The 22,140-nt window shown below is 44.9% G+C and overlaps 1 protein-coding gene across 18 annotated transcripts in view; it reads left to right on the top strand.

Moving 5' to 3' along the window:
- The window catches only part of IQSEC1 (IQ motif and Sec7 domain ArfGEF 1), a 691,123-nt gene that overhangs the window by 515,333 nt on the left and 153,650 nt on the right, over window positions 1–22,140 (top strand). The window contains exon 1 of one of the 18 annotated variants that reach the window (XM_086938997.1): window positions 10,322–10,340. The exons of the other annotated variants lie outside the window; for them this stretch is intronic. The gene's annotated coding sequence lies outside the window, so the exon portion shown is untranslated. Of the gene's footprint in view, window positions 1–10,321; window positions 10,341–22,140 lie in introns of those variants that run through there. 18 annotated transcript variants of the gene reach the window in all.

Raw genomic sequence — 22,140 nt, 5'->3', positions numbered from 1 at the left:
GCGTTCCCGACATTCTTTGGCTTTTGCCGACGTCACGCGACGCCGGGAACGCCCCCGTGTCTGGTCCGGCATTGCCGGCACTTCTACGTCTCTCCTGCCCCGTGTCGCATCTGTCCCCGGAGAAAAGCCGCCACCGAGACTATCATCGGGCTCGGGGCCCGCAACGTTTGTTTCCCCCCTTGGTTTTGGGGTTGCCAGCCTGCCTGCAAGTGCCAAGGTATTGTTGATATCCCCCGCGGTGCGAGCCGCCCCTTCCCGCTGACTCGCACCGCTCTGTGTCTCTCTGCCTGCCTGCAGCTCCGCGCTGCGAGAGCGCTCCAGCCCCTCCCGCTGGAATCCTTTAGCGGTCGGGTCCAGCAGGCTGCAAACGAAGCCCCCGCCCGCGTGACTGAGGCGGCGCTGGGTCCTTGGGCCTTCCCTCCCCCTGGATAGCCCTGAGGTCGGTGGTTCCCCCCCGAGTGGGTCCTGTAGACCAGGGGGGCCATCCGCTCTACAAGACCCGACCGGGCCGATCGCGTCTCACGCGGGAAGCGTGAGACTTGGCAGGGAGTCGGGATTTCACCCGTCCAAGGCACCGCGAAGCGCGGCAAAGTGCATAGCAGGACCCCGTAGGTCCTAATCAGGCTCTCGACGCTGCCTGCCGCAGGTCACACCGCCCTCCCGACAGCCCAGCCCGCCTCAGATCGGAGTGAAGTGCAAATCAATATGGTAATTACATTCCCATGCTGAACCGCAGCCAGGCTGGTGTGTAATAGGCTTCAACACATTGACAAAGCCAACAGCTCTTACATAGGCGGGACCTGGCTTTGCCAATGCTTGCTATATATTTTCAGTTTTATATAGGCTATCTCGACCGAAGGTATTGGAGCGCTTTATATGAGCAGCGGTGACATCACACGCGGTCGCCTATTTCACTTTCAGTTCCCCTCCCGGTGGCACCGCGGCTCCGTGTCCCTCATCCGCACCGGGTTCTTGGCTGCCGCTCCGCTGCCCACCTCCTGCCCCTCGAAGTCCTGGGATGTGTGGCCGCTGACTTTCTTGCACCTCTCCGGACACCTTCAAGCTTCCCTGGGACTTACTGCACCTTGCCAGCAGACCTTTACAACCTTAGGCATTTTATCTTTTTTTTTAATTCATGCAATCTGGGACCTGGAGTTTTTGGCTGGTATAGGATGGGTTCTCATTTAGGTAAGGAGTCATGGGGGGGGGGGGAGGTTGTTAATGCTTAATTCGTGCAGCACTTGTGTCTCACAATAAAATATTGTCCAAGCAGAGTTATTCATTTTATGAAAAGATACGACTTTATGTTCGTATATCCTTAGTAACTTCAAGAAGCGTTCTAGCATAAATCAATATTTCCAGTTACTATCGCAGTTTATGTATAATTAGTTCTGAGGGATGGTAGAGCTGTACTATGGGAAATAGTCACGGGTCCGTGAATGTGCGATGTCACAATCTAGTATGTGTCTCGGTCTTGAGGCGGAAGCACATTTAGAGCACACCCAGGATCAACACCAGGAGTCCCCGCTGCGGGGCCTCTCTTCCGGGTTCCTGTGCAGCTCTGGAGGCCGCAGCACTGAGGTGGCGCGCGCAGGTTTCGTGAAGGACAAACGGGTGCACGTGGCAGGCGGGGGTTCTGAGACCTATCGCCAGCTGATGCCCTTGGTGATTAAAAACACTGAGGTGGCTGCAGCCAGGTGGGGCTGTCGGGCCGTGCCAGAGGGGCCGTTGGCGCCAGTTATATCTGAGACAAAACAGCGCTGCCACGTTGAATCTTGGACGTTCGCGTCAGACTTTCATTGCAAAGGCTGAAGGCAGAGGAGCATTGTCCTCTTTCATAGAGCAGCAGTTGGGGGCAGCGCCCAGGGGCACTGGACTCGGGCTATGTTTTAAGACCAGGCTAATTTTTTATGTTTTAAGACAAGGTTAATATCCCCGCCATGGTCTTTTATTTACTCTGTTCCCCAAAGAAGACTCCTCCAAGGAAGACAGCCAAAAATTCTGCCTGTTGTTTGAGCCTTCCTGTGCACAGCTGTGCAAAGCATCTTTAGGAAAGAGGTGATCCGTGGTCCTGATGGGGCTCAATTTTTGAGGTTGACGGAAGGCACCTGGGGGCTGAGTAGGAGCCAGCATGAAATATTATTTACAGCGCTTAATGTTGCACTTTTTGCCACCAATAGGCGCTGTACATAACAGGTGTTACTATCACCCGTTTGCATGATGGTTGGGGTATCGACCTCGGAAGGATGAAACGGGGAGTTCGCCTTTCCTTGATTCTAACTGCTACAGGTTAATCAGAGAGCGAGTAAAGAGATCACATATTGTACACAAGATACACACCTGAAGTAAAGAGGTTTAACGCAGCCCGTTTGTAGTATGGGAAAATCAACTGGAAACCAAAGTAGAGAGATAAAACTTTGACGGGAGTTTTAGAAACACGTTTCTGAAGCAGACGGTTCTGTGTATGTATGCAGGAGAGAGATGCGTTAATGTAATTTAGCACATTGAACTCGCACAGACATTATGGTAATGCAGGTGTTTTTTGGCAGACATTGGTGTAGGGCCACGCTGTAACAAAGGCTGGGTGGAGGGTTCCAAATGCCAACCTTCCTTGGGGGGGATGTTTTGTGTGCCTTAGGTCACCCCTTGGTGATCCGGGTTCAGAGAGTGCGGCCTGGCTTTGTGCGTGCTGGCCGGGGTGTCGCGTAAATGGCGGCAGGTGCTGGTGGGCTGCCATGGTTGGCTGACCTCCTGAGTCACTGCCAGCCCATTGGCCACACGGAGAGCCATTTATTTCCTCACAAGTGACAGATGTGCTTGGTGCACGCCAGGCCTGCTAGTTGTGACACGCCCCCCGCAGGGGGCAGGGGGCATGGAGGGGCGAATGCCTCTCTTTGTTGAGGTCTTGAAACCGTCCCTCTGCGTGAAAGAGATCGCCACGCTGTGCCCCTGTGCCACCCTCCAAAGTAACCTGGATGGCATGTGCCATTTATGGAGCATGACAGGGGACCACCATGGCAAAGGACGCAGCTGCCATCAGCAAGTGGTCTTTAAAAACGCATTACATATTTTTTCTGGAATTTAATTAAATAGTGGCAGGATTAGCAAACTGTTTCGATGAGTGAGTCGTTAAAGCTTTGGCCCATATTTACTAAGGTACAAACAGGTCTCCTACATACAAGGTCCCTACAAAAATACAGTAAATGCTAAACCAGCTTCGGCTTAAGTGCACTTTGTAAAACGACTACTATACCCAAGCTCTGTCACACAGTGTGACCTTTAGCACACAACCTTCTTTTTGAACCCAAAGCTACTCTTTTTGTTTCTGAAGGAGGGATTTAATTAAGCTATTTGTATTCCAATAAAACACATTTTAATACATTTATAGTACAGATCCAGTAAAAAAAGGTAGCATTCTTCATATATTTGATTAGGCAGGAACACACCCAAAAAGTTCACACTAGTAGTTTAAACTCACTATTTCTAATCGTGCATCTTTACTGCTGTTCATCTGTAAAGCTGTAATCATACATATTTTTTGTATTTTGCTGCTTTCACGCCGAGACTATATTAAACATAGGGGCCCATACGTGCTCTTGAATATACATTGCGCCACCTGGCAGCTCTGCGACACGAGCTCAGAGGATACTGCCACTACAGTAGCTCGGAGTGTAGTCTGTAAACAGAAAGGTGGGAATAAAGCAAGTGTCAATTGCAGAATAATTGGTACCACTTGGTACCACTGCACCAGCCACACTACTTCCCTACTGACCGTTCTCCACTTCAGTCCCGTCTAAATTACAATTCCTGCTTGTGACCCTTTTGCCTGCTTGTGCTTGTTTTCCTGACCCTGTTGCCTGCTTGTGCCTCCGTGTGCCCCTGTTGCCTGCTTGTGCCTCCGTGTGCCCCTGTCGCCTGTTTGTGCCTCAGTTTTCGTGCCCCTGTTGCCTGCTTGTGCGCCCCTGTTGCCTGCTTGTGCCTCCGTGTGCCCCTGTTGCCTGCTTGTGCCTCCGTGTGCCCCTGTCGCCTGCTTGTGCCTCAGTTTTCGTGCCCCTGTTGCCTGCTTGTGCGCCCCTGTTGCCTGCTTGTGCCTCCGTGTGCCCCTGTTGCCTGCTTGTGCCTCCGTGTGCCCTTGTTGCCTGCTTGTGCCCCTGTTGCCTGCTTGTGCCTCCGTGTGCCCCTGTTGCCTGCTTGTGCCTCCGTGTGCCCCTGTTGCCTGCTTGTGCCTCAGTGTGCCCCTGTTGCCTGCTTGTGCGTCCGTGTGCCCCTGTTGCCTGCTTGTGCCTCAGTGTGCCCCTGTTGCCTGCTTGTGCCATGTGGGTGTGTGTGGAGGGCTCTGTGTGGCTGTGTGTGTGGGGAGGTTTGTGTGGCTGTGTGTGTGGGGAGCTTTGTGTGGCTGTGTGTGTGGGGAGCTTTGTGTGGCTGTGTGTGTGGGGAGCTTTGTGCGGCTGTGTGTGTGGGGAGCTTTGTGCGGCTGTGTGTGTGGGGAGCTTTGTGTGGCTGTGTGTGTGGGGGGGGCTCTGTGTGTGTCATTTGCGAGAGATAAAGCTAGTGGCATTGTAAATGACAATGCCATTTATTTATGTTAAAAAATACATAAATAAAAATAATGTCAAGAGCAATGCCAATAGCTCTAACTTTAACAAAGGCGAAACCATTGCATTGTAAATGCTTGTTAGGTCTTGTCTACTAAACAGTGCATGCGCTGTCTATTGTGAGACATATTGTTAGCTTACAGTGTGCTTAGGGTCCTCCTATTGCTTACCATTGATTTGCTTTATTATTACTCATTTTTGCTAGCTCCTCATTCATTAGTTTGTTTGGGATTTCCTGCCTCTTATGTTTGTCCTTCCCCTGGAGCATGGATGCATTATTTGTTTCAATCCACAGCTTGCTTTTTGAGCACTACTTTTTTCTTTCTGCGTAAGCACTACACGAGAGTTCATTTGTTCTCCACGTCTCCTTTGTGTACTTCTCACCCTCTGCTGTGCTCTATGTTCCGCTCTCTCGCGTGCTTGTCCATCTTGCCTTGCTTTTTGCCTGTGTGCTTCACATCGCCGATGCCACATTGCTCTCTTTTGCTTCTTCTTTGCAGCGCTCCTCTTTACCCTCTCTGTTGTTTAATTCCACCAACACCCTCTGTGTTGCTACTACCCACGGCAAATGCATCTTGACACATAAGCACATGTGGGTCACAACATACACACAAACAACACACACACACATCATGACACATATATAGCCAGCCATCTTGAGTGGCTTTATTTAAAAGAAAGCTTATTCCAAGAAGGCTGGCGAGGGATTCACATGCGTTGTGACCCATGTGCCGTGAAGCATTGGCGGTCCTTTTGGAATGCTAACGTCAATGAAAAAAGCGAATAGTTCAGCCTTTTATACCTGAAGCCTTTTGGCCTTGTAAAAGCTTTCTTTCCTCTAAAAGGTGGGTTGATTTCGTAAAAAGTAAAGTTTTGATCCTACTCCCAGTTATTTGAGCAACCACTTGCCATGGGTGATAACTAATTTGGTAGTAGAAGGCACTGGGTGGGGAAGGGTGTCTCTTTTAATATTCAGTCTTTCCAGAGCTGTTTGACTAAAAGGTACCGATGGAACCTATGCTATAGCACTCATGTGAACTGAAATAAAGCTATAAACCTATATTGGCCCAAAGTAAAGTTATATTTAACACTTGGCCAGTGTAAAATAATGAGGACCGTACCTGATTAACATTGTGAATCTGCCGGTACAATTTTTGTGGAGTATTGTGCCTTGGTTTTATCTAGGTAAACCCTTAAGTTCTCAGACCCCAGAAGAAAGTGACACAAACTTTGTGTATTGGAGGCCTATTTGCTACATTTTACATATCCCCTGCAGAGTGTGTTCCGCTCAGTCCTAAGTAGAATGGAAGGTGTTGAATATCTAGACAGACCCCTGTCGCCACTTGGCTAGAAAGGACAAAGAAACCCAACATTCCATATGGGCGTTGAGTCGTAACCTCTCCCCCAAGTCAAATGCAAACGGAACATGGGCGTAGTGCTTTTAATTCAGCATCTTCACTTATAGGGGTTTCAAATTCATACTTGTGGTTATGACGACATGCTAATCTGGTAAATGACTACCCTGATGAAATCTTCTTGATTACGACTTCACACAAGGTGCTGTTTTCATTGTGCAGTCAAATTCTATGTAATTTGTTGTGACTTATTCCTGTTTCGACACACATGCATTTTTATGGTCTGGATTGGCAAAGCAGCTGTTGCCAGACGATTATGTGAGCATCACTTGCTCTCTGTGTTTCAATAAATTCTACTTGTAATTTGTTTGTTTTATGAAGCTGTAATAGTTTTCCAGATGGTACCCAGGATTCAGTACTAGGCACAGTGCAGTTTTTAAGAACAGATTTTGGTCATTTCAACCTTTCTCGAAGTTGCAGTATCATCATTTTGGGCACTTAGACTGTGATTCTCTAGTTTGGAAATTTTGGCTCTGAGTCAGTACAAATGTACTTTTCATACTTTAAATTCTGCCACAGTACAGCGGGTGATCTAGTTTATGACATTCGCTCTGTTTATAGTACTGCAGTTTTGTTTAGTATAAGGCACTTGATAGTAACTGTACACTTCATGTTTAGTGGCATACTTTGTAGTATAATAGCGTTGTACGGGTGATGGCCGCCTCGTACCTCAAATGCAATAGTATTATTTCTATCCTTTTTCTAAACCAGAACATTTCTCTTCTTGTACCTGGACCAGCGTAGCATGTCCACAGATCTGCAAGAGTGAGGGCTAGACAATAGCCCTGGTTTGCTGGCACCCTTGTGTAGTGGATGCCAGATCACATACTTTTTTTTTTTTTTGCAGCTAACATTTGTTGGATATATGGCTTAAATATTTATGCAATTACCCCATGCGTACTTAATTTGGAGGGCCTAAAAGGTATTTGTTTGGAAATCAGGACTCTGTAGTTTCTTATGTGATGGACAAATAAACCAATGCACTTTATGGGTATGCAGACTTTGGCCCATGTTTATTATGCCGACGGACTATACGCCGCCTACACTGCAGCGCCTAGTTAACCCAACACCCCCCCCCACCCCCCCCCCAGCCCCTCCTACCCCGGTATAAAGAAAACAAGCATTTGCTGTGCAATAGGTCTTGCATTTGCGAGAGTTTAAGCTATTGGCATCAAGCCCCTTCTACCCCGGTATAACGAAAACAAGCATTTGCTATGCCATAGGTCTCGCATTTGTGAGAGTTTAATCTATTGGCATCGTAAATGAAAATGCCTTTTATTTATCTGTTTTGATAACTAACACATAAATAAAAGGCTTTCTCATTTACAATGCCAATAGCTCAAACTCTTGTAAATGTGAGACTTATTGCATTTCAAAAAAGTGGTCACCATTGTCGTGGGCTGCTTGGAAAGTGAAAGCGCGCATGGCTTGCTGAATGTTGCAGGAAAGCATGTCTTACCTGCAGTAGGTGAAACACATTAAAGAAAATTGCGCTTACAGACTAAATAAGACGTACTGTGTAACAAACAAAGTCAAGGGCCAGTCCTCATGGCAGGTTACAAATGAAGACAAGGCGGCACTAAGGAGGGATTAACAAACCTATTAATGAATCAGAAGCCAGCATTTAGGAAGGACAAGGACACAAGCCAATGACAAATATGGGCAGAGAGTGGGTGGGGCTTCAAGTCCATACCCTAATACAGCATGCCTCGCAGAGCAGCTCAGGCTCGACCTAAAAAGGCAATCGGCTCCACGCAAACATTGGCATTCAGAGTGTGTGGTGTTTGTCCTGCTGTGAAATGTCCGCAAACCTTCTTTTGTCACAGTATTTCTTGCTGTGTGTTTCTGTATTGTCTATAATATGCATTGTGCCTTAGTTTGAAGTCCAAGGTACAGTCTGCCCATACCTGTTTGACAGTGCTATGGGTACCCTCTTGCTGCAGCTTGTTGCGTCTGTAAAGCGTCATTATTTGTGTTCCTCAATAAAGCATGCTTGAAAAAAAGTGATGCAAACTGTTACCCCATAAAAATCTCTAGGAGTGCCTTGTCTCACAGACCTCTTTCCACCGACATCCCCATGTAGAGCACACTAAGCCACGGAAATGGAAGATGAACATTGACAAGTTTTATGCCCTTCCAATCACCAAAGCAACCACTCTTTCACATCACCGGCATGGTTCAGTTTGGCTCAAAATGTGGTTAGGGTGGGCTCCAAGGGCAGAGTCTGAGTGCATTTTTGCAAGGCTTCCCTTTAGGAGGGGGATAATCTCTTCACAATTTCTCTCATATGTTCTGTTTTCAGATGGCCTATGTCCCGCTACTCTTTGTGTTTTTGGGGGGAAAGGTCTAGTAAAGTTTTCGGTTTGGTAATCAGTTATGCCTTCTTCATTCTGTAGAACAGTGTGCTATCTTAAATGGGCACACATTTACCTTTTTGTCTCTGTGTACCAATACCTGAATCCTTCGATTTCGGGTTACATTATTGCACATGCCAATTGTACTTAGCCTGCAGTCGTTGGGCCACGAGGCCAATCAGGAGGCCGTATGGCCTTGTGACTATAATAACATAAACCCTAGATTGTTAAAAATATTTCATCATGGTATTATGTACCTTCAGTAGCAGTTCTTGTTCAAAGTAATCTAATCGCAAGTGCGATTTCAGATCCGTTTTGGCCCAAAATATGCCTTTTGTATATTACATTTTTATTATATTGAAATTGTGTTTACATGTTGCTTACTACACCTGAAGAGGCAACCGAAGGTTATCCAATGATTGTTTGTTTGTTTTTTAGATTAGCCTTGTCCTCTCAATCAAACCATGTATGAATGCATATTGTATTTCCATAGCGTGAACCAGTTCAATAAGCAGCAGAGCGCTATACATGAGTAAACCATTCCATGCATTCACTGCAGTGAATTAGGTGTTAACGTTGAGGGAAGACGAGTGATAATATATTTTTGTATGTCCTCCTTGCCAGTCGATTATAGGGCCACCCTCTTTTCTGATTGTGTGTCCTCTGCTGCAGTTGACATCCTGAAAAGCAGTATTTGGTCCCTAGTGACTCATTGCAATAAGATATACGGAGTACTAAATGAATCGATACCTCATTGTGTTGAAAAATCAAATGCATCCTGTTTCTGTAGCTGGGTATTTTAAGTTGATGTGAACTATGGTGAGTCAGTCGGTTCTGTCCTCTATAGAATGCTGTAACAATTGACGCATTTCGGCTTATCTCCTTTGTAGCAAACCGCACAAGTGGCCTATGCAGGAGTAGTTTGTAATCTTTGTTCGTGGGTTTCTTTGCACATAGAGAGGAAAAATCATAGTAGGAAGCTGTATGAGCTTTAACAAATGTATTAACACGTTTTTAAAGCAACAAAATGATAAACAAGGCAACAAATGAATCAAGTGAATGTTTTTCCTTTCATAAACATAGCTTACTAGGCCTCGTATATTATGTAACATGTGTTTCTGGAGTACTCCAGAAACACATGTTTAAGAACGGTATGCAGAGGGGAAAATATATGACCTCTTGGATTTATACTGATACTGACGTCAAACTTGCTTGTTTAAATTGTCTTGATTTTTTTTTTATATACTCGGTACATGTTTTTGATACATCAAAGGCAAACAGAGCAGTCTGTCAGTGGTTCCAGAGACAGTGGGCGGTAGATACAATTCAATGAAAGACCACAGACGTGAGGCATGGCTCTTCAAAACATTCGGGTTTGTATTTTCTGCCTGCACGTCGCCATGTCTCTTCCTGTCCCAGCCCCACAAACGCATCGCGTTTCCCAGCGGATCCTGGGCCTCTCAGTGCTCGTCTGAAGTTCATTTGCGGCTCTAATTCCTCCCTTTAGCAGGCTCCAAAGATTGGGAGTTTCCCTGCTTCCTAAACCCCCACACTCGGTCACTGTTCTTCCGAAATCTCTTTTACCCTACTGTAGGAGTGCGTGCATGGGGCCCCGTCTAGCCGACTCTGACAGGAATATAAACAAAACCTAAATCGCAAACAGCTGACAACTTAATTCAGCCGCCTCTCAAATCCCCTGGGGGAATCTTTAAATAACATCAGAGCCGAGATTACGCGTGGGGTTTCCGAACCCACCAATGAGGAAGCCTCCGGGCGGAGCGGGGCCTTCTGTGGTGATTTAATGCCGTCTCCGCGCCTTCTTGAAATACAATTCGGCCTTCTTTTACTGATCATGCGCACTGGCGCGCGCTGCAGCAGGCACACTCGGCGCGAGATTAATTGTTGCTGCTGGAGTGTTATGGACGTGACGTCATGCTGAACGCTGCAATTTGTATTGTAGTTCCGCACGGCCCTCGGTAAGTTCCCGTCGCAGAGATGAGTTCAGTTCTGGCTGGCAGCCGCCTGTTGGGGGTACTGGAAGGGGGAAGCAGGCCTCGTGCATTGCGTACAAAATTGATCCCAGCTGTGCACATCTCATTAGCGGCCTTCCAATCATAATAAAGCGGAGTCTTCAGACATAAATGGTGCGGTAAAAAAAATTCAAGAACCAGACAGCTTGCTTTCATAAAAAATATGCATAGACTAGTATTGTAGGCTTCCAAGACTATCGTAGGGTTTTCTTTAAAACCCGATGCGGGCAGCAAAAATACAGTTTTCCGAACAGCAATCGGCTATTAACATTTTACCGTGAGTGTAGGGTTAAGACATATATCAAATGCATGCCTCTTTTTCATTAATCTGTCCTCTGAAACGGTTTCCCGCCTTTACCCAGCGGAGGAACTACGTCGCCCAGTCATCACCAGGCCGGCCTGGCCGGGCCTAGAGACTTCAGCCAGGGCTCTTAACCCTTTCACTGCAGCGGCAATTCCGCCGCATCGCTAAGGGGTGGGGTGGTGCCGCGCGGCGCTCCGACGCTGGTGACGGAACCGGTCCGTCAAGCCCCTTGGCTGAGTTGTGCTTGTGACGGAACGGTTCTGTCACGGCCCCGCCCACTCAATAGAAAGCGCCGCGCAGGCATGAAATCAGCGCAGTGCAGGCGCAGCAAGCGGGCCATGACTGAACCGTTCCGTCACCAGCACAGCCCACCCGAGGGGCGTGACAGAGCGGTTCCGTCACCAGTGTGGGAGGGGTTAAGTATGGTGACCAGATTCTCAAAACAAACAAGCATTTACAATGCAACGGTCTCGCCTTTGCAAAAGTTAGAGCTATTGGCATTGTAAATTACAATTTTTTTATTGATGTGTTGGTTTTGAAAACAGATAAATTAATGGCATTGTCATTTACAATGCCAATAGCCTAATCTCTCGCAAATGCGAGACCTATTGCATTTGCACCTACACATACACCCACACACACACACACACACACACACACGTGGTGGGTGTGGTGGTGGTGTTGGATGTGGTGGTGGTGGATGTGGGGGTGGTGATGGATGTGGTGGTGGATGATGTGGTGGTGACTGCGAGCAGCCATGTGCGCCGCAAGATATCAATGTTCTGACCCCCATTTCTGATTGCACCAAACTCACATCGCCATTTCTCAGTTGAGCAGCAGGCTATTAGCTAATGCACCGGTGGGCGGGGTCGCAACCAGCAATGTGCGCCTATAGTTAATGTACATTTTGACCAAAATTTAACTAAGCCCCGTCCTTTTCAGACTGGGGGGCGTGTTTTTTTGATTAACTGAAGACGTCACAGAGAGAAAGAACTGAAAAAACACACCCCCCAATACGAAAAAGACGGGGCTTAAATTGACAGACCTATTCGTGTGTGTGCATGCCTGTGTGTTTATTAGTGTGGGTTTCTGTGTGAACGCATGTATATCTGTGTGTTAGTGTGCGTGTGTCTGCTCATCTGTTTATTTAATGCATTTTTATATAGCGCGCTGTGCTTGTGTGATTTGCAAGCAGCATCTGCGCCATGGTGGTCACTCGAATAGCCCGTTAGGTGGTGGTTAAGTGTGCGGCGACCACGGTCCCCACGACTTTCAAGGGTAGCCCCGCTGCCACTTCACGTAAGTTTTGATGTCCGGTTTCCTACAACCCCTTCCGCTCTATTTTATTTATTTGTTTTTTAAACTTATATGGCGCAAACAGCTACCCAAAAAGGGTTTCCCGGCGCCTAAGAGCACAACAGCATGGATGGAATAATATAACAGAGGTCGTTCAAGGTTACTGATCGAACAAGCTCTAGCAGCTTTTGTGACCGCCTTAGAGGTCACAGGGGCAGGAGTGTCTGGTGCTGAAGGGAGTTTTTGTGATGTAAACTCTCTTCACTTGCAGCCACGGTTGTTCAGGTATATTTGAAGATTTAATAAAAGTTAGTGAGACGCAGTTCTGGGAGGAGGGTTGGGTAAAGTTGTGGACTAACAGGCGTGGGGAGAGGGGGGTGATGGCTTCCGCTTTCGGTGTCTTTGCATGTGTATGGTGCCGGCTGCATTCAAACACCCGAATATGCCTGTGAGTGAGCCTAGAGATGTTGCTGGAGTGCTCAGAGTGTGCGGGGAGTCGCACTCCTTTACTGGGAGGAGAGGGGGCGGCAAACGTCCAGGAGGGGTCGCCGGTTCCTGCACACGTCCAGGAGGGGATCGCCAGTTTCTGGGTGAGTGCTTCATTTACCTTTGTCAGCAGACCTGAGGAGTGATGGTGTTTCTTGTCTGTTTCAGGCCCCCTCTAATGTCAGCCTCACGGTAGCCTTAGTTACGTCGTGCTGTCTCTGACCCCGGGAGGGTTTGCGGTGCATAGCAGAACCGGGGTGGGCAGGCTGGGGGCGGTGTGCAATGGGCTCTCCGCTGTGGTCAAGATACCTGTGGGTGTTGCGGGGGCTCCGGCCAAGCTCTTAAGACGCTCTCTTCGCGGCGCTCTGTTTTGTGCTCACAGCGAGGAAGGGACACGAAAATACAGAGCCCTGTGGTGGTGGCCTTCTAAGAGGAGAGCCAGGCTGCCTCCTTCCTGGGAAGGCAGGCTGACATTCTGAGGGCAAACTGGAGGGTAAGGCTATGCCAGTCCTTTTACTGCACTGAATGCCAGTATAGTGTATAATCGGTGCCACTGGCTGTTTAAAACCACCGCCTACCCAGAATTCTGAGGGTTGCACGATGCTGTTTTATTTCTTCTGTGAGAAATGGCATGCATGTATATGAAATGGTTAGGCGGCCTCGGAGTTGCGAAGATGACGCGGCGAGGCGTGCAGACGGTTGTCCAATCACAGCTCGGCCTTTACGAGTAGGCCAGAGACTGGACTGCTGCCCAGAGGACACAATGTCATTGCACCTCACCCCCTCTCTAACTCTCTCTGCCGAGCAGCTGCAACTAGGGTGTAATGAGTGCAGGTGCGGCTCCAGTGAAGGCAAGAATTACAGTAAATGAGCAAATGCTGTCTTCAGCTGTGAGCTAAAATCAATCCCACCGCAACGGCAGAAACCGAATCTTCAAGAAAGAAATAGTCGGATGAAAATAGGAACCCCATTCTTGACAGTTCACCTAGCAGGGCAATAATATGGGTATACATTACATTTTTGCTCAGATTTAGCTTTATCGTGAAACACAATATCAAATCTTTGCAGTAGAAAATAGTAGTTTATGACCTGGGTGGTATAAATGGAACTGAATGTACATGGATCAGTATCAAATTAAAGTAATAATTTTGAATTTATGTTTAATGAGGCTGCTTTTGGTTGATTTATCAGGAACAGGGAGCGAGACCATTGCAGCAGTGACTCCTGGTGGCCAGTTCCCAGTATGGTACCAACTAAGATTAAAGACAGCCTGTATTCTGCATGTTAGACATATGGCCCACCGTGGCATGAATCTTTGCAATGGGGCAGAGGCAGCAACCTTTATTGAACAGGCAACAATGACCTATTTATTTTGTGGTCAGTGGCGACTTCGTCCAGTCATTTACCACGCATAATGCAGAGGTAGTAAGTAACAATTCCGACTCAGACAGGAGCCTGAGAATTGTGATATGCGGAAGATGTCAAATTAAATCATGTCTTGCATATACATTTTTCTTGATGTATCTTTGTGGCTGTTTTGTTCTCTAATGCCCTTTAGCTTGTGTTATCATCTTTTATCCTTGTTACGTAAAAAAGTGTTTTTTTTTTGGTTTATGTTTGTTTATATTCGAACTACTGCATTGAACACAAATTGTATCTATGGCACAACTGTTTGATAACAAGGAACAGCCTTATAGAGTTAGTGTAACTTTCTCCGCTCTTCTCTACATGTATCGATTTCCAGCTATAACAATTCATAATCTGATTGCGAAATTAAATAGTGCCTGTCTATCTGAAAGGAATATATTTTCCTGTGTTTGGAACACTGAATGGCAGGGTAGATTTGTCTACCTCTACACTGCAAATTGAGTGGCCTCTAGTGTTTTTAAACTGAAGTAAGCTTAATGGTATTGAAAACTCATGCTGTTGTTGTTTTAAGTGCTCTTAGTTTTTACAGGTTGGTGAAACAAGACCAGGGTTAGGGTTGCCCAGGCGCACACAATATTATTCGGGCGGACAGGCTCTGGTTAGGACTTTGTCCTTCTGCCATAGTTCTATGCTTCCAAGGCATGACAGTTCTCCAGCCTGGGCTCTTTTTCTCATCACCTAATGCATTCTGGTAGTTGTAGTCTTGATTGCCACCAATGAAACTGATTGACCTAAAATAACCGATTGTAATAATTTGTGAAAGGATATCCCATGACTGTAGTATTGTGTCCTTGGTGACAGGTAGACACGTGGAACCTTCATGAAAGCTAGCTAAGCCTTTTCACCGGCTGCCACTAGGATTACAGACGAGAGCGTAAAATGTAATTTTATCCTCTGACTTGCTTTTGTGTCCAGCCTGTGAAGTCCTGGAAGCCTGTTTACATCAGCAGACCCCATCGCACCCTCTTTTCAGTGTTGAGAACTATGAGCACTAAATGAATACTTAGTTGTGCATAAAGACATGGCTGCCACACCAGTTGCACTGCACACCATATGCTCCCACCTGCTAATTTCACGCTTCCCCCCCTGTAGGCTGTTAGTGCTCCCTGGATGTAATGATTTTGATCCATAAACACTAAATTGCGTATTGCTGCATTGCTCTGGGGAATCCTATATTGTGCATATATACTCTTTAGCATTGATGCAAATAGGAAAGGGTCCTTTTATTGACAAACCTTGTGTAAAGAGCAGCATTCACTCAGGTCTCGAAAAATATAGAAGAAAATACCCTGCTCACTAGGACTTGCAACCTAGATTTCCCCCTGCATGAGCAACCGGCTTGGCTCTAACCGCCATTTGGGATGATCTTAAAAACAAGGTGGACAAAAAAATGCAGTGGCTGCCTTACCACTCCTAGATTGACTGGCAGCAACTAACTGTATTACCTTAATACTCAAAGGAATCTGTGCTACTCTCTCCTGCCTGTAAAATATTGCAAGCCTGATTCACCTGCCTCCTTTTTTCATCAAAATCTTACAATACCAAAACGGTGGTCCAACAAGGTTCTATCATCTCACCTCTACTCTTAAACATGTATTTGAAATCCGTTCCAGAACGAATTGGTAATTTCGGCATCACATGTTAAAATGTCAATTGGTCATTTTTGTGTAAGCTGCTGCTACACGTTCACTTAAAAAAAATCCTCACACTGCCATTGTGTCGGTGATTGGCGCTAGTTTTGGTCCATGGCTGGTAATTAGCAAGATCTCTGACCAGAGAGTGTTGAGTTTTATAAAAACCTTTTTTTTTTTTTTTTTTTTTTAAACCACGTTATTTTGGTATTAGCAACCAGTCTGTATGTTTGTTTTTTGGGTCCATGCTTTCTCAGTTAATTTGCAGCTCTCTCTGTTTAGCCGCCATTTTACAGTGGTCTGGTGGTCCTGAGGCAGGTTTGACCTTTATTTTACATGTTTTTATTTCATTCGGACTATTTATGGTGCTGTCATGCGACCCAAGACCCGACAGAGTGCAGGGAGGATACAGAGAGGAGTAAAGTCATACAGAAGTGAATGGTTGAAGGACGAACATATCTAGTTTATGAAAAAATGTGATGTTGATTCAAAGCAAAGATCTAGCAATGGAGAGTTACAGAGTGAGTACCATTGTTGGTGTAGAGAAATTAGAATCATTTTTATGGTGAATATTCCTCATTGTGTAGGACAACAACCAGATACATTCACCCTTAAGTCCCCATATTATTTCATGTTAGGGAGCCCAGAAATTTCTGTTTTAAGTTGTTGTCACCAGAATTTATATGGCTGAGGCTGAAGTTGTTTCATTTCTCTCTGGAAGTACTGTCAACTGTTTTAAAGGGCTTACATGAAAAGAACTGAAACAGAAAGTACCGGTCCATTGAAGGAGCCTAACTAAATTCTTTGTTTTCTGTGAGAGATTCAGCTTTATGACAGTATCTCTAATGGAAATCAAGGTGCTACTTCATTACTTGCTGTTCGTCCATTAGCTTTAGTGACCAGTCAAATTCGTTTTAGGAGCATTTTAAGATTAAACAGATCGGCCCTCCGGTATTTAGCTGTATCGCTCACCACAGTACAGTACATTTCAGGAATTTGCTACCTCTTCTCTGCTTAAGGTTGTAGGGCCAGTTTGTGAATACAGGGTCTGCTTGTTATGCGAAATACTCTCCTATCTATACTGTGTAAAGCGCACATTGCAGATGTGCGGCTACTGACTTTGTCAACATGCCCAATGCTGTTTTTAGTCACTGGGAAACCCTACAACTATGGGTATGTCATCATTGCCTTTCCTGGTACATATCTTCTCTAATAAACCACAAAAATGAGGCCTTTCTACTAGGAAGAGGCAGAGAAATCGAGACCTTTATTTTACACGAGATGTAGTGTGACGTTTTCTGCCTTCGCAACAGAGTATTTTGACCCAGCACAGATTATTTGGGTGTGTCACTGTCGATTGGAATCTTGATGCTGCATATAGAATAGAATACAGGCCGCCTTTGTTCCATTGCAGAATGATTAAAAAACTGAATCCCCTCTTGAATTATTTTTTTGAGCAGATAGTATTAGTATTTCCATTGTGTACGACACCTCCATTCTGACATACTCTTGCTCAAGCAGTGGCACCAGCATGCTGTGTGATGAAACTCAAAATTGTAGTTTAGATGCATCTATTCATTTCCCCTGCAGAATGTGGTCATGGAATTAATTCAGAAAGCTAGAGAAAGGTTCAATCCTATTAAAATGTTAAGTGGTTTAGCTTGCCTGCAGACTCTTAATGACGTAACTAACTTATTAAGATGGAGGCCTTACATTTATGAGAAGGTGAAACCAGAATTGTAATCAAATGAAAAAGGCCGCTCTCCTGCATTTCTGATGAAGAGACCACAGTCTTCACTCTGGAAGGGCAGCAGCATGTTGGCTACTACACGTGTCTGATGAAGATGCAGTGTAACATAAAATACAAACCCCCTTCAGTAAGAGCAAAATGGAAACTGTACGTGTCAAAACTCATAAGTCAAGTTTTTTGAGTGATTTGAATTTTAAAGTTGTTTTGTAGAAATAAACTAAATTAACTCACTTTGTTTGATAGTCCACATCTCCAGCAACTTTACATCTGGCTTAAAAAGGCAGTCATTACATAGTATATATGCAGATGCACAGAGCGTAAAGTGCTATAATATTCTATTTATTGACATTGGTAAGGTTGTGCGGTGGGCTTGACTTACGAGAGGCAAAACATCATGTGTGTCATCATGCCCCTTCAGCAATGGTAGTAAATAACATATAACACGCTGTGCATTTGCGGGTTATGCCTTAGCATTTTTCCAGGTGCATTTATTTTTAAACCAGATGGATAGGAGGGCTAAATTTGTGCAGTAAGATAAAATCAAATTGATTAGGCCTCTTGATTATGAGGTGAGGTTCTCCAAGTTTAATTGAATTGTAATTTGCAGTCTGTGAAGCAGTAAATAGTGTTTTTCTTATGTCAGTTTCATTGTACTGTGATAATAATTGAAATTTGACCTTTGCCCCGAAATATTAAATAGGCGATTGTGTATTTATTAGTACAGTTACTTATTAACGTGTTAGTGGGCTACATTTATGTTCTCTGCCATCCATGGCATTAATTTAGTTATGTAACAAATAATGCTACAGCCTTCATTGCAGACTACCAGAATTACCTTTCCACATCCTGTGCTGGCAGTAACATTTTACCAACATTAAAAAATGTGAACAAATCGGCGCCTATAAAAAAAATTTTTTAAGCAGACAAAATTTAAAATACCCGGAGTGCACTGTGTCTTTTGCAGCGTCATTGGGCACTGTACCAGAGCCTGTATAGTTTAGTTCAGTTTGTGAGTGTCATAGCTCACTGCTATTACACCATAACAGTTCATAAGCAAACTGGTTACCCACTATTGTCATGCCATAACTGCCTTCAAACCCAGGCTGACAGGTTTCCTTGAGAGCCTATCGGAGCAATTCTGCAATTAAGTGATTTTTTTGGGAGGGGGAGGGTTCACCTTTGGCACAGGGATTCGTAACCCGAGTCCATGTTATGTATGACTCTTCCATTACTCCTGTGCCACTGGATAGCACTTGAAAGCAGGGGGCAGATGATTTCGGGGTTCTTTCTCGTCGTCTATGATGTCACTCATGACATGGCTTGTCTGAGATCGGTGTTGAAGGTTTAGCATGGAAACTCCTACAATCCTTCATATCTGATAGGTCGCAAACAGTGGATTTGGATGGCAATACGTCCAAACCTTTTTCACTTTCTTGTGGGGTGCCACAGGGCTCATCACTCAGCCCAACGCTTTTCAATATATATGTGGCACCACTGGCAGGAGTTATTAGGTCCTTTGGCTTCCTGCTCACCTCCTACGCTGACGACACGCAAATAGTGTTGTCATTGACTGAAGGAGGTGATAAGGAAACGAGGAAACGTTTCCATGACTGTATGAGCGCCATCTCTGGTTGGATGTCGTCTAATTGTTTAAAACTTACTTCCAGCAAGACCGAGGTCATAAGTTTGGGAATAATTCTCGGGTGTGGACACCAGAGTGGTGGCCGGAGGACCTTGGTTCCTGCCCCATACCCACAGGATAGCCAAAAACCTTGGGGTATTGGTGGACAATAAACTTACCATGGGTGATCAAGTAAGCATGGGGATTTCAGCCTGCTTTATGGTTCTTAGAATCATAAGAAAAATTAAGATCTTTTTGACCGAGAGCAATCTTAGGACATTGGTGACGGCCCTTATAATGTCGCGTTTAGATTACTGCAATGGCCTATATCTTAATGTCCAAAAGCAACATAAGAATAGGCTTCCAACTAGTCCAAAACGCAGCGGCCAAATTGCTGTCTGGAATGCCTACATTTGTTTCCGTGAGAAAAGAGCTTAAGAAATTGTTCTGGCTCCCTTTAAAACAAAGAACTCGTTTCAAGGCATTATGTACCGTTTTTAAGGCCATCAATGGAACTGGTCCAGAGTTTCTTAGGCGTAAATTCCAATGGTATGTCCCTGGTAGAATGCTACGGTCTACGGGTGCTAAACAAGTGCAAGTCCCCACTTTTAAAAAAGTTAATTGGGGAGGTAGGAGTTTTATTCTCTGTGCCTCTAGAGCTTCCGTTTAATCTTAGGAATGCCCCAGATCTCCTCTCCTTTCGGAGGGGCTTGAAGACATGGCTCTTTTCTCAGTAGCATACACTTAATCTCCCCGGTAACCAGTACTTAGCGCCAGGACACCCCAGGGTAACCGCACTCTCTACAAGTGCAAATAACATAACATGACTCATAATCCCCCCGGTGAAAATGATCACATTAATTCACTGCTACCTATCTGTAATACCCATCTATATTTCTATATGCTCGAGGTGGAAAGAATTGTCTTGGTCTGAAAACCCTCTTACTATGCTGGGCACGAGCAGCCCTAGGAATGTAGCCCTATATTCATAAACTCGTATTGCAGGTTCTGGCAAAACACTCGCCAACCTATTGGCACCTGCTTTTTTTTGGCATAACATCCAGCCTTGTTCACTATTCTCAATTTAATACTGTTAATGTTTTATTGACATGGAGGGGGTGCACAGTGCCCTCAGTCATTGTGAAATCCTCATGTAATTTTCAGTGATTTTTGTTGGCAAGCACAGCCCAGTAAGTACTGGAAATTGTCTGGCACATACTGGCACCCTCACCCTGTAAATGCATGAATACTCTTCTCTGATGATTACCCAACAGCAGGAAATGCACATGTGAAGATTGCCTCTACTTCCTGAGCAGGGCTTGGCTGTAGAAATGAATTGAAAATTAATAGAGGGTTTTTCAGTGGCTGTGTGGCACCGTGCCCTTGCCGTCTCCTTGACTTGGATAGAATTAGAATTTGAACAGGCCTCACATCCCGTTCCCAAATCCTTTGGTATTATAAGAGCTGTGCCAACTAAAGGGCACGTGTTTGTATGAGGAGTGTGCTATTTGAACATTCAATTCTAAAGTCATAAACGTGCCCACAATAATGTGCACACAGTATTTCCCCTTCACCAACACCAGTTACAAGTAGGGACTTGTGAGAAAAAAGTTGAGAAGGATTTTCCTCCGCAATTTTATAATGTATTTATTTATCTATTTATTTTAAACTCTGCAATCTTAATGGGTTGTGCACAGTTGGAAAACTTTAAAGCAACAGATAACTTCTGCTATGAGTAGCTGTTGTCACGTAAACCGTAATTACAATGACCTAGTTTTTGCTAGGTCAGTGCAATGAAAGCACGCGGTAAGAGCTGGCTGGCGTCCAGAAGGAAGGAAAGGCGGGAAGCTGTTGAGGGCCACAGGGTGACTGGAAGAGAAGGCACTGGGAAGAGACGTTCTGCAGGGCCGACAGAGGCTCCATTGTTTGTGTTTTTGCCTTGGCTATTGACTTAGGACAGTCAGGGCAGTCATTTGTCATTGTGCTTCATTCAGCATTGTTATTTGCTTCTCTGCAAAGATGCATCCAGTTGCTGCTTCCGTCCTAAAATATGTCTATTTTTTGTAGGAAACTTTACTTTGTGGACACACTTCAGCAGAAAAGGATCTATATTTTGTGTCAGCGTTAGTCATTCCATTTTTATACCTGTCTGGTTCACAGTTTTGTGAGATCTGGTTTCCTTTAAGTGATTACCAATTATTCACCTGTCTCTGGGACTAAAAGTGTGCTACTTCCATTTATGATGTATTCTTACAACGGATGTATTTATTAGTGACGCAGAAGAAAATTTATAGGCATCAGTTCATAAATTACGCTAGAGTTGGGCAGTTTTAATAATTAAGAATGCGCCTGTTATACAGACTGCAGTTTCCATAATTTTGCCTGGCAAGAGCAAATATGACAATTTTTTATCTTGATAATGAAATACAGTTGGAAAAATCATGCCTTTCAGCATTTATTTCGTTTTAACAGGTTTTATTGAAAGTTAGTGAAAATATCTTTCTAAACAAAGGGTTGCCCGAGATGTTGCTGCTCATGCAGAGTCCTGATATTCATCTGCGACTTCAGACACTGGCACCGGACCAGTCTAGAAGCCAATTGGAAGCTAAATTTATTAGAATTCTTCCTGCAGTTTTTGCAGATCGATGGAAAATACACCCGGCTCTCAATGTGTTCATCGTTTACCACAAAGCAATAAAAATGTAATGTGGAAAAAGCATCAGATGAGTCTGTTCAAGATGGAATACAGTAAAAATGCTAAGGAAAATCAATATCCAACAATCTATAACGTTATAATCTTGATGTCATGTAATTAAAAACATATTTTGATCGAACAAAACTTGTTTTGATGTTAAAATGTGTAGGTGGCAAGTGTAATAACACACAACATCCAATAGAACACCATACCCACCACGACACCACCGGCTCCCAATTGCCCTACATTTGACACTGAGCCCACAATGACACCAAACAAGTGGAAAAAAGCACACAATACCCTAACTGAGTAGATGATACAAAACACTGCCCTTACAAGCTGCACAGCTCAGGCATACTGTATAGCTGGTTATTAACAAGCTCACAGCAGCACCCTATTCCTCAAAACAATCCATACACCCATTCATTCCATCACACATTTTATACTATATTCTAATACCCATCCAGCAAAGTAAAAATATTGCTCTTTGGGGTAAACGGTTTAGCCTCAAAGACACCATGCTATACAATTTTTC

Source organism: Lissotriton vulgaris, chromosome 9, assembly GCF_964263255.1.
Source record: "Lissotriton vulgaris chromosome 9, aLisVul1.2, whole genome shotgun sequence".
Taxonomy (NCBI): domain Eukaryota; kingdom Metazoa; phylum Chordata; class Amphibia; order Caudata; family Salamandridae; genus Lissotriton; species Lissotriton vulgaris.
Note: the sequence above shows the minus strand (reverse complement) of the source record. Positions and strands in the feature narration are given on the sequence as shown.